Raw genomic sequence first — 12,339 nt, 5'->3', positions numbered from 1 at the left:
TGTCATCATTGAAAGGGTTCTAATAACACCATCAGATCCACCAAAAGCAACAAGAGGACTATCGCCCGTAGCTAACCAAGGAAGGAACTCCATACTGTTGTAAAAAAACCAGATATCAGTGAATTTACTATTATGGTGATACAAAAACGATGGTAGAAGAAAACTAAAATCACCACAGGGATAGTTCCTAAAATGAAAATAAAGCAGAAAAAAGATTATAGATGCTGCAAAAGCTACTTAAAATAGTTCATAATTTGGGAAAATAAGGGGCAGTCAGCATAGTCGAAGGCAACAAACACCTTGTAAAACTGCGGAGCACACCAATGAAATCAACATGCTATGCAAGTCGTTTAGCATCCAGATTAAAACTAATTGATAGTAGATGGAAGGCCTAACTTTTAACATAAGACCACAAAAAACCTTTTTTTTTAAAGGAACTGGGTTGTATTGATATAAAATAAACCAAATAAAATCTTTAAACAATCGGCCCAATGAATGGACCGCCAAACTATGCAAAATAAAATAAAACATGAATGACAACCCAGCATCTATGAGCTGTTATTTCCTAGAAATCTCCCTAATAATATCTTCATTTTCATTTACAGCTCTCGGAGAAGAACAAAAGACTGGTAACCCAAGAAATTTTCTCTTGTAACATAGAGACTGTTGGTATGCTTCACCCCCATCCCGGAACTACCTCTGCTTCAGTGACTCCCGCAACCACTGGTCGTGAGTAAGGTAAGTACTTCCTACCATTCTTAAAGCTTTCGATGCTAGGTCATGTGCTTTATCATTTGCTCCTCTTCTTACATAATGGAATCGAATCTCATGGAAAAACTTGCATAGTTCCTGAATGTCTTGGATGTATGCGTTTAGTACCGACTTATCGTTGTTCTTGTTCTGGACTTTTTTAATCACCGTCAAGGAATCCCCTTCGATGATAACACCCTGTAATCCCAGATCCTTTCCCAAAATAACTGCCTGTAAACATGCAACGGCCTCGGCTGCAAACCCCGTAAGTATATTCTCATGGTTTGTAGTTTTAGTGACTAAAGTTTTCCCTGTCCAATTTCTGACTATGAGTCCCGAACACGATTTTTGCATTTTGAGATCTACTGCTGCATCAAAATTGATTTTGCAGATACCTTGGTCTGGTGGCCTCCATTCTGCAGTTATCGGGCTAAAGGCAAGCTTACCTCATTTAACGTTGTTGAGATCATGTAAGTATTTTGAAACGAATCGTGCTGTCTCTGCTCCTGACATTTTTTTACCTTCATGAATCCATTTATTTCTGGCCGACCAGATAGCCCAGATGGTACACAAAAAAGAACGACAGATATCCATACTGCTATTTGAAACAATACAGGTAAACCACTTTATAAATTCCAGATCTACTAGGCTTACAGGCCAGACAAAGTTTAAGCTATTCTATGTTTCTTTTGAAACAGTTATTGACACCATTTTTTTGATGAAAACGGGGTCGACTTGGGTTTTGAAAAAAATGAAACAGGAGTCGCCACCAATCCTTTTTATAAGGTGTGATTGGATCACCTCGAAAAGCGGTCTTTTTTAATAAACGGTTTGATTTTATTAAAACAACAAGTTTGGTCCGCGAAATTCAGAAAACGGGTTCGGGAGTCGGTTACGCACGAGGAAGGATTAGCACCCTCGATACGCCCAAAATTGGTACCTAGTTGATTACTTAATGTCTTAATGTCAAAAATTGAGAACCTTGGAAAAATTAAAAATACGATCCTCGTGTTAAAATAAAATAAAAAAATTGGAAAAGAAACATATTTCACGTTATTCGAGAAAGAGAATCATATCCAGTAAGTTAGGACACAATGTCTCGAATTCCCGATACGCGAATGAAAAAATACTTATTTAAAAAAATTTAGCCATCTCGGATTTTAAAAAACGAGATCACGACCAGTAAGTTAGGACGCGATTTTTTTTAATCCCGAGATCATTTAAAATTTGAGTTTAAAAGGGTTCGTGCATTTAGATTTATCGTGAAAATTGAAACCCAGTAAGTTAGGGTACGATCCTCACGAATCTAAACACGAAATGCCATCTTAAAAAAAACAAATTTTGTCATACCGAGCAAAACAACATATATAGTCGTTATAAAAAAAGGGATGGAAACTAATTCCATTATCGATATGCGTGGTAACACCATGATAGATACGAAAATGTATATAAAAATAGTACAGGCCATAACAACTAAATAAAATAAATAAAAAACAAATCAATAATATGTGAAACAATATAAAATAAAATAAAATAAATAAAGCACTTATGTAAAATAATAAAGAGCATGTAAATAAATGAATAAATTACCATCAAATGAAACAATGATTAATGAATAACATTATAATATTTATAAATATAGGTATGTATGTATGCGAGAATTATAAAATATGAAAGTATACGTACGTGTATGTATTATAAAATATATAAAAATATGAATTTATATGCATATGTAAAATATATGGAGATTTACATATATATAAAAAAGGGGACACATAAGTATGTGTATATATTCATAAAAATATATATGTGTATAGATATACATAAAAATTACGAAAATAGAAGTAATACAAATATATATATGTAAAAATATGTACTATTTACGAAGATTAGAAATATGTACGATTATTATGAACATATATGCATGCACAAATAAAGTATAAAAATAAGTGTATATGTATATATATAGTACAAAAAGTATGCATGTAAATATATAGAAAAATATATTTATATATAAAAGAAATATACGTGTATATATAAGAGCAACTATAATAATGATAATAATAATAATACAAAAATAATAATATAATATAGAAATATAATAATGAATAGATGAGTAAAAAAATAAGATACAAAAATAAAACAGATGGACTAAATAGCAATAAAAAACAAAAGTATTGGGCAAAATCGAAATAAAAAAAAGAGTAAAGAGGATTAAATTGTGACGCGCCGAAAGAGGGGGATCAAAATAGTAAATAACCCAAAGCCCCCAAAACACAGCGCAGCAGTGGACCAACTCGAAACAAAGATAAAAAACGCGGGGCCAAATTAAAAAAAATAAAAGACTTTATTATAAAACCATTAAAAAGAGGAAGGGCTAAAGGTGCAATTAGCCCTTCCGTCGAAAACACGCGGATCCTCCAGGAGCGGGTCGGGTTGGCCCGATCCAAAGCAAAACGACGCCGTTTTGGGCGTTATGGAGCTGGGCCAAAACGGCGTCGTTTCACACGCCTATATATTCAAAATTTTCCCAAAAAATTTCATTTCCTCTTTCTTTTTTTCAAAAAAAAACCCAAAACCTCTCAACCCTCCCCTTTTCTCTCTGAGCGCCGGCCAAGGGTCCGGCCGAGGGCCACCGCACCGGCCGCCGCCTCCGGCGCCGTCGCCACCGTGTACGGCGGCGGGGAGACCAAAAGTCTCCCTTTTTCTCTCCGATGATTCTCCTCGGCCTCCTGAGCACTCCGGCGACGTAAAGAAAAGGGTAATAAGCTTCTTTCTTAATCTTTTCTTTATATTTTTGTGTAAAAAAAATGAAAGAAATAGAATCGTAAAAAATGGCAACAGTAGATAGGAAAAAAAGGAAAACCGGTCAAAGATTAGTGTTCAACCTTTTTATTTCTTTTCTCTCCGGAAAAACAAGGGCCGAACCCCTTTTACAGTCAATAAACATGGCTTTTATAGCCAACATTACATGCCTTTTCTTTTCATTTTGGTTGCTGTTCTTTGCGTGTTTTGCAGGTGTTTTGATGGGAGTGGTTAGTGGTGGTTGCGGCGGTGGCAGGGAGTTGGTGGCGGTGGCAGAGGGTAGGTGATGGGTGCGGCGGCTAGGGTTAGGGGTTAGGTCTGTTTTGGGTCTTGGGTTTGGGCTGGTTCAGATTGGGTTTGGGTCTGTTTTGGGTCTTGGGTTTGGGCTAGTTCAGATTGGGCTTGTACAGCTGCCCCTCTTTGCTCGTTGTCGTGTAACGATAACAGAGCAAAGACTAAGAAAGCCCAATTTTGCCCGGTCTCGTCGAGTCTCGACTTCTCTTGACGCTTCTTTTCAAGTAACTTTATTCTAGTCCACTGTGTCTTGTTGCGTCGACCCACTCCACTGTAACTTCCAAAAGACAAAACTTGTAGCTTCAATCCCTCTATTGTAGCTTCAGGGGGTAAGGTCCATCATTTTGACCCGCTCCACTGCAACTTCGGGGAGATCGGACTCATATCCTCAACTTGCCCCACTACAACTTCAGGGGGATAAGATTCGTGACTTCAACCTGCTTTACTGCAACTTCAGAGAGACAAGATTTGTGACTTCGCTTCCATCTATTTTACTATAACTTTAGGGGAATAAGATTAGACATGATAAGAATCACTATCTTCTGTCCGCTCCGCTACAACTTTAGGGAGACACGCCTTATTGTTTTCAGTCTGTTCCACTGCATCTTCAGGGAAATAAGACTTGATGCGATCTACTCTGCTGTAACCTCAGAGAGATAAGATCCTTTAATCCGCTCCACCGTAACTTTAGGGAGATAGGATAGTGTCTTCGATCTGCTCCGCTGATAAGATCTCTTATTTTAATCCGCTCCACTGTAACTTCAGGGAGATAGGATAGTGTCTTCGATCTGCTCCGCTGTAATCTCAGGGAGATAAGATCTCTGGCTTCAATCTGCTCCACTGTAACCTCAGGGAGATAAGATCTGAAATTCTTTGGTCTGTTCCACTGTAATCTCAGGGAGATAAGACCTGATGTGATCTTCTCTACTGTAACTTCAGAGAGATAAGATCCTTTAATCCGCTCCATTGTAATCTCAAGGAGATAGGATTACTATCCTTGATCTGCTCCGCTGTAATCTCAGGGAGATAAGATCTGAAATTCTTTGGTCTGTTCCACTGTAATCTCAGGGAGATAAGACCTGTATAATAAACCTAATTATGCCTAATGATTAGGATGACATGATCAAAATGAAACAAATGCTCCTAACTAGACATATGTGAATGGTGTTTGCATGAATGCAGAATTTTATTTTTCTGAGAATGATCTCGCTTAGGTTATCACTACTCGAAGTTTATCAAGGTTTTGTGACTGATGTGCTACAACGCCTTCTCGCTTGACTGATTTTTCTGAAGAAACATTTAGCCAGACTGTCCCTATTGTAAACCTCAAAGTTATATCCACTGGGACGCCAAAATTTGTACCATCATTCTCTCACAGCAATCTAAGGGTGGAAATGTGTGGCTTTTCCTCTGTCCTCCTTTATCACAATTCGGGGATATAGGATCTGAACCGTTCTGGTTTCCTACACCATTCTCAAGGTGTCGTACCAAAGTCTTATGAGCAAGTGAAGGCTCTCTTCTCCGAGGTAACCTTTTCCTATTGCCTGATGATCATTGCTTGCTTGTTCATTTAAGCTTTGTAATTAACACAACAGCTTGTCATCTTGTTCAACGAAATCTGAAAGGAGAGTCTTTAACTTAGACTCTTCTTTCCTAGCTATTTCACCCTTTAAACTTGGTATTTTCTAAACAATAGTCATGTTTTAGGTCCCTATATTATTTAGAAATTTTCAGAGTAATATGCAAAACTTCTTTCCTGAAAGTTCTATTAGTTCGTTAATCATTATTCCTATGCAACATGTTTGCAAAAAGACCATAACAATGGATAAGAATAAAGCTAGTTCTGATCATAACTCGAATAAAACATCAAAGATGGCGAAAGAAAGGTAACAAAGAAGTGGATTGAGAATGTGCGTTTTCACAAAAGGAAAGGAAGAAAGAAAGAAAATAAAAGAAATGTATTTTCAAGAATACACATAAGAACTAGGTGCCCCAGTTATCGCCGCTTGAGTTTCTCTGTACAAACTTTCTGAAGACCCTTCTAAGTTTGACATGTGTTCAGGAGATCTGCAATACTCTGTCAATGTTCCAAGACGTTGCATATCCTTTCTTATTGGTAAAGCAAGATCATCATATGCCCCTGATCAAAATTTGATCCGCTCAAGTCCTGATGTTCCAATCCTGCCCAGTACTTGAGTCGCCCTTTTCGGGTTTTCGACTCAAGCCCTCTTTGGTCTCAAAGTGCCCTTTACGGGTTTTCACCTTAGCCTCTCCAAAGTTTTTTTTTTTTTTAGGAAGCAAAGCGCCCTTTATGGGTTTTCACTTTGGTTCCCCTTTCTTTCATGTGAAGTATTTCTTGACGGAGTCTGCGTTTACCGGATTTGGTAAACTTTTGCCATCCATCTCACATAGGATCAAAGCTCCACCAGAAAAGGCTTTCTTTACAACATAAGGGCCTTCCCAATTCGGCATCCATTTTCCTCTAAAATCTTTTTGCATAGGAAGAATCTTTTTTAGTACCAAGTCCCCTTCACGAAATTCTCGGGGGCGAACCTTTTTATTATAGGCTCGCATCATTCGTTTCTGGTACATTTGCCCATGGTGAATAGCTCTTAGCCTCTTTTCTTCTATTAGGTTCAACTGATCGTACCGAGATTGGATCCAATCGGCTTCATCCAACTGTAGCTCAGATAACACCCGTAGAGAAGGGATTTCAACTTCAATGGGTAATACTGCCTCCATTCCATAAACCAGAGAAAAAGGCGTTGCCCCAGTAGAAGTTCTAACAGATGTTCGATAGGCAAGGAGAGCAAATGATAACTTCTCATGCCAATCCTTGTAGGTTTCAGTCATTTTCCCCACAATCCTTTTAATGTTTTTATTGGCCGCCTCCACTGCACCATTCATTTTGGGACGATACGGTGATGAGTTATGATGCTTAATTTTAAATTTGCTACAAACTTCAGCTATTGTGCTATTATTCAAGTTCATCGCATTGTCGGATATGATCCTCTCAGGCATCCCATATCGACAAATGATCTCCTTCTTCAAGAATTTGCTGACTACTGCTTTTGTGACATTTGCATATGAAGCAGCCTCCACCCACTTGGTAAAGTAATCAATTACTACGAAGATGAAGCGATGCCCATTAGAAGCCTTTGGTGATATTGGCCCAATAACATCCATACCCCACATGGAAAACGGCCAAGGAGAGGTCATGACGTGAAGAGGTGAAGGAGGCGCGTGTATTTTGTCTCCGTAAATTTGGCATTTGTGGCACTTCCTGGCATGATCAATGCAATCTCCTTCCATGGTGGGCCAATAGTACCCAAATCTCATGATCTGTCTGGCCATCGTGAAACCACTGGCGTGCGTCCCACAAATACCCTCATGGACTTCTTCCAAAACTTTCTTGGCTTCTACCGCATCTACACATCTTAACAGTACTTGATCCTTCCTTCTTTTATATAACACTTCTCCATCTAAGACATATTCAATGGCTATCTTTCTCAGAGTTCTTTTGTCATTCTCTGTCGCTTGATCAGGGTATTCCCGATTCTTCACATATTGTAAGATACTCCGATACCAAGGACAATCATCTTTTCCCTCCTCCTCAATATTGCAACAATTAGCCGGGGTCTCAGAGATACTCATCTGAACAGGCCTCATTGCCTCAAGTCTATTCACCTGAATCATCGAAGCTAGAGTAGCCAATGCATCAGCCATTTGGTTTTCCTCCCGTGGGAGGTAATAGAAGGTGATATCGTCAAACTCCTTAGCCAATTCAAGAACTAGTTTTCTATAACCGATTAGCTTAGGATCTCTAGTCTCCCACTCCCCTTTGAGTTGGTATATCACCAACGCTGAATCCCCGTATACTCTCAGTACTTTGATGTTCCGTTCAATGGCTGCACGAATGCCCATAATACATGCTTCATATTCTGCCATGTTATTTGTACAATCGAAGTCCAACTTGCTAGCAACAGGATAATGATCTCCACTTGGGGATACCAAAACTGCCCCAATTCCATTACCCGTAGCATTTGAGGCTCCATCAAAATTTAACTTCCATACGTGATCCATTTGAGGATTTTCTTCAGTATTCGCCACATACATCAAGTCCTCGTTTGGAAAATCAAAATTCAAAGACTCATAGTCCTCCAAGGCTCTACTAGCTAGGAAATCGGCTATTGCACTTCCCTTTATGGCCTTCTGACTGACATATACTATATCAAATTCTGAGAGCAAGATCTGCCATCTAGCCATTCTCCCGTTCAAAGCAGTCGATTCCATCATATATTTTAAAGGATCTAACTTTGAAATCAACCAAGTCGTGTGATACAACATATACTGCCTCAGTCTTCGGGTTGCCCAGATTAGAGCACAACACAACTTCTCAATTGATGAGTACCTCATTTCGCAATCGGTAAATTTCTTACTGAGATAGTATATTGCCCTTTCTTTCTTTCCCGTCTCATCATGTTGGCCCAATACGCACCCCATGGAATTCTCCAACACTGTCAGATACAATATCAATGGCCTATCTGGACTTGGAGGTGATAAGACTGGAGTATTAGCCAAGTACTGCTTTATCCTATCGAAAGCCCTCTGACACTCTTCATCCCATTCACCCGGATTATGTTTCTTTAAGAGCCGGAATACTGGATCACATTTCTCTGTCAGTTGTGAGATGAACCGAGCAATGTAATTCAGCCTCCCTAGGAAACCTCGAACCTCCTTCTGAGTGCGCGGGGGAGGTAAATCTCGTATTGCCTTTACTTTGTCTGGGTCAACCTCGATCCCCTTTTTGCTAACTATGAAGCCTAACAACTTCCCTGATCTGGCTCCAAACGTGCATTTGGCCGGGTTAAGCTTAAGCTGAAATTTCTTTAATCTCAAAAATAACCTTTTGAAGACCTGAACATGCTCTTCTTCCGTTCTAGACTTCGCGATCATATCGTCAACATAGACTTCGATCTCCTTGTGCATCATGTCGTGAAACAAAGTCACCATAGCTCTTTGATACGTTGCTCCCGCATTCTTCAATCCGAAGGGCATTACATTGTAACAGAATGTTCCCCATAAGGTAATGAATGTGGTTTTTCTCATGTCTCCAGGATGCATCTTTATTTGATTGTATCCAGAGAAACCGTCCATGAAAGAAAACAATGAATAGCCCGCCGTGTTATCTACCAAAGTATCAATGTGAGGCAGTGGAAAGTTGTCCTTTGGACTAGCCTTGTTCAAATCCCTATAATCCACACACATTCGTACCTTTCCATCTTTTTTGGGAACAGGGACGATGTTGGCTACCCAATCCGAATACTTGACCTCTTGTAAGAATCCAGCGTCGAATTGTCTTTTGACTTCTTCTCTTATTTTCAACACAATGTCAGGTCTCATTCTCCTGAGCTTCTGTTGAACGGGTTTACAATCCTCTTTTATGGGCAGACGATGCACCACAATGTTAGTACTTAGCCCAGGCATATCTTGGTACGACCACGCGAAAACATCCTTGAACTCTCGGAGCAAATTAATGAGGTCTTGTCTTGTCTTTGCGGTGATTTCAGTTCCAATTTTCACCTCCTTTCCCTCCTCTAGGCTCACTATTTCTAACAATTCCCTATGAGGTAGGATATGCTTATCCTCTTGTTCCATCATTCTTAACAAGTCCGGAGATGCATCATAATCTTCGTCATTTTCAAAGTCGTGGGGTCCTTCTGAACACACCTCTTGCTCAAAAATAGGCTCCGTGTTTGAGGCAGCGTCACTCATGTCATTGATATCTGAAGACCTATGAAGGCATATCAAAGAATATACCAAGAATATAAATTTATGAATATATTTGTGCAAAAGAATTACAAATGAAAGAATTATTTGTAAGACAATCAACCAAATGAAAAATATAAAAAGAAAAAAAAACTGATCAAGATGAACGTTGACATGTATTTCCATTAAAATAATGATATTTAGGCTCCATGCCTAATTCACAAAAAATTTCATATTGTTTCTAGGCCAACAAACAACAGGAATGTTTTGAGCATTACTCCGAATAAGCCCTAAAGACTACAGGGATTTCTTCAGCAGTCCAATTGTTTAGCTCGCTTCCAGGCTCATAAGGGCAGATCTCCAACAAAGCCCTCCTTTCCGTTGCTTCTATGGCGTTGGTATAAACATTTTCCAACATTCCTCCCATGCCGCTACCGGACACTCCACATTCAGAATGGATAAATCCTCCCGACACAAAAGATGCAGATATGTGGGGAAAGGTTAAAGGCTCACACTTAGCTTCATGTCCATTCAAACGCGCCCTTCTTCTCTCTTGTCTCTTCTCTATTTCTTTCTTCTTCTGCTTCATGTCTGGCTTGTACCCTAAACCAAATCTATCAAACTTTTCCTTCGGCATTGGTGCCTCAATCCTTCCCTGAAGATATTTTCCCAATCCTTTCCCGGGTAAGGCTCCTCTTCCTACCATCAATCGCAATCCCATCTCAGTGGTCCTGGATATTTTCGGTACTGGAATTCTATTTCCCTCCGCAATAAACATCGCGTTCACAAATTCTAACGACCGAAAAGAACATTCTAGTGCCTCATCGTTGATGTCCACATAAGGTGCATCGCTAGTCATCATTGCGATAATATCTTCCTCTGCATCTATTGTTACCAACCGATCCTCCGATACCAACTTCACCTTCTGATGTAATGATGAAGGTACTGCCCTGCTGAGTGTATCCACGGTCTCCCCAATAGACAGTTGTAGGAGGGTTTAATATCCATTACCAAGAAATCCACCTCATAATTGACTGGGCCAATCCTTAATGGTATCTCAATTCTCCCCATAACCTCTTTTTTGTTCCATCAAATGCTCTTACTATGCTCTGGCATGCTTTCATGTGCGAACTGTCTATTGGTAATCGACTAAGAGTGGACAAAGGCAATACATTTAGTGCCGATCCATTATCAACCAAGGCCCCCGGGAGTGTGTACCCTTTGCATCGGACAGTAACATGTAGGGCTTTAGTAGAACCTCTTCCTCCGGATGGTATTTCATCATCACTGAAGAAGATAAAATTGTCAGCACCAATATTGTTGATCAGCCGATCCAGCTTGTTTACCGAAATATCGTCAGCCACATATGTTTCGTTTAGCACCTTTAATAGTGCATTCCGATGTACTTCCGAGTTTAAGAGTAAAGCTAATACAGAAATGCGGGCTGGCTATTTGTGTAGTTGCTCCACAACACTGTATTCACTGTGTTTCAAAACTTCAAAAACTCCTTTGTCTCCTCTTCTTTTATTGGTTCATTTACCAATGGTTCAACTTCTACTGCCTTCCCTTTCCTCTGTTCTTTCTTCCAATTCTCTTCCCTGGACGACTCTGCTTGAGCGTCATATCTTTTTCCATTGCGCGTGTAAGAACCTGTTTCCTGATTTCTTTCTGCTTCTTTTCCCAAACGGTCACAATACACCCGTAATTCCACGACACCATTTTGTTATCCCTATAAGAGAAATTTGATGGTTTCTGGATTACAATTTTCGGTGTTACCTGAGCCCTAACCTCATTACCCTTAGGGCGTGAGATAATGACCACATGATGATTTGGAGCCTTTGTTCCCAACTCTGTCGCGCATATGCTCCTCATTTCTTTCGCATCTTCGTAAAACCTCATCTCCTTGTTATCCATCATGCTTTGAACCAAAGCCTTAAATCCTTCACATTCTTGGATTTCGTGCCCTGTTTTATGGTGAAATTCACAATAATTTCCCATCTCATGCCCTTCCTCAGAATCTGAAATAACCAAACCTCTTTTCGTCATTTCTTTCCAGACCCGTTTCAATGGAGTTTTTACTTCAGCAATGTCAGTCTTGACTTCTTCTCCCGTACCTTCGCTAACCATATTCACCCCTTATCTGCGTGATTAGGTAACGGATTCTTTGCGTTAGGTGAGTCGTCAAGTTTGACAACACCTAAATTGATAAGTCCTTCTACTACTTCTTGAAGGCAGTACAATTTCTATCGAGTGCCCAGAAATTCCCGCATGATAATCACATTGCGCGTTCATACCATTTTGGATACGGGGTTGTAGAGGACTCAAGTAACGAGGAGCAACAACATGTGCATCGAATAAAGTCTGATACAACTCCTTGTATGACATCGGGATTGGCGTGAATTGGGGCTTTTCAGTAGTTTGCCTAGCTCCTGACTCTTGTCTTGATGATCCCTGTTGATTAGCAACCACTTTCTTTGGTTGATTCACGGTAATTGACCTACCATAAGCATTCACATTATTCACTTCATTTTCTCTTTTCCTCGGGGTGCCCTCCTATTATTTTCCTCCATCTATTTTTCCACTTTTAATGGCATGCTCAATTATTTCACCATTCATGATTATATCCGAGAAATTTTTTGAAGCGCTTCCCAACATGTGAGTGATGAACGGGCTTTCAAGTATTATAAAAAGCGTCGTCATCTCTGTTTCCAAAAGCGGGTG

The 12,339-nt window shown here is 39.7% G+C and overlaps 1 long non-coding RNA gene across 3 annotated transcripts in view; it reads left to right on the top strand.

The window, feature by feature from the left end:
• The first annotated feature begins 546 nt into the window (after window positions 1-546).
• The window catches only part of LOC107926238 (uncharacterized), a 44,233-nt gene continuing 32,440 nt past the window's right edge, over window positions 547-12,339 (top strand). Inside the window, exons 1-4 of one of the 3 annotated variants that reach the window (XR_005900022.1) lie at window positions 547-738; window positions 926-1,015; window positions 1,142-1,220; window positions 1,304-1,366. This is a non-coding gene — a long non-coding RNA (uncharacterized lncRNA). Of the gene's footprint in view, window positions 1,016-1,141; window positions 1,221-1,303; window positions 1,367-12,339 lie in introns of all 3 variants that reach the window. The other 2 variants (XR_005900023.1, XR_001692176.2) reach the window with 2 other exon arrangements.

Source organism: Gossypium hirsutum, chromosome A08 (assembly GCF_007990345.1).
Source record: "Gossypium hirsutum isolate 1008001.06 chromosome A08, Gossypium_hirsutum_v2.1, whole genome shotgun sequence".
Lineage (NCBI taxonomy): Eukaryota > Viridiplantae > Streptophyta > Magnoliopsida > Malvales > Malvaceae > Gossypium > Gossypium hirsutum.
The sequence above is the reverse complement of the archived record's forward strand: the minus strand, read 5'-3'. Positions and strand labels throughout refer to the sequence as shown.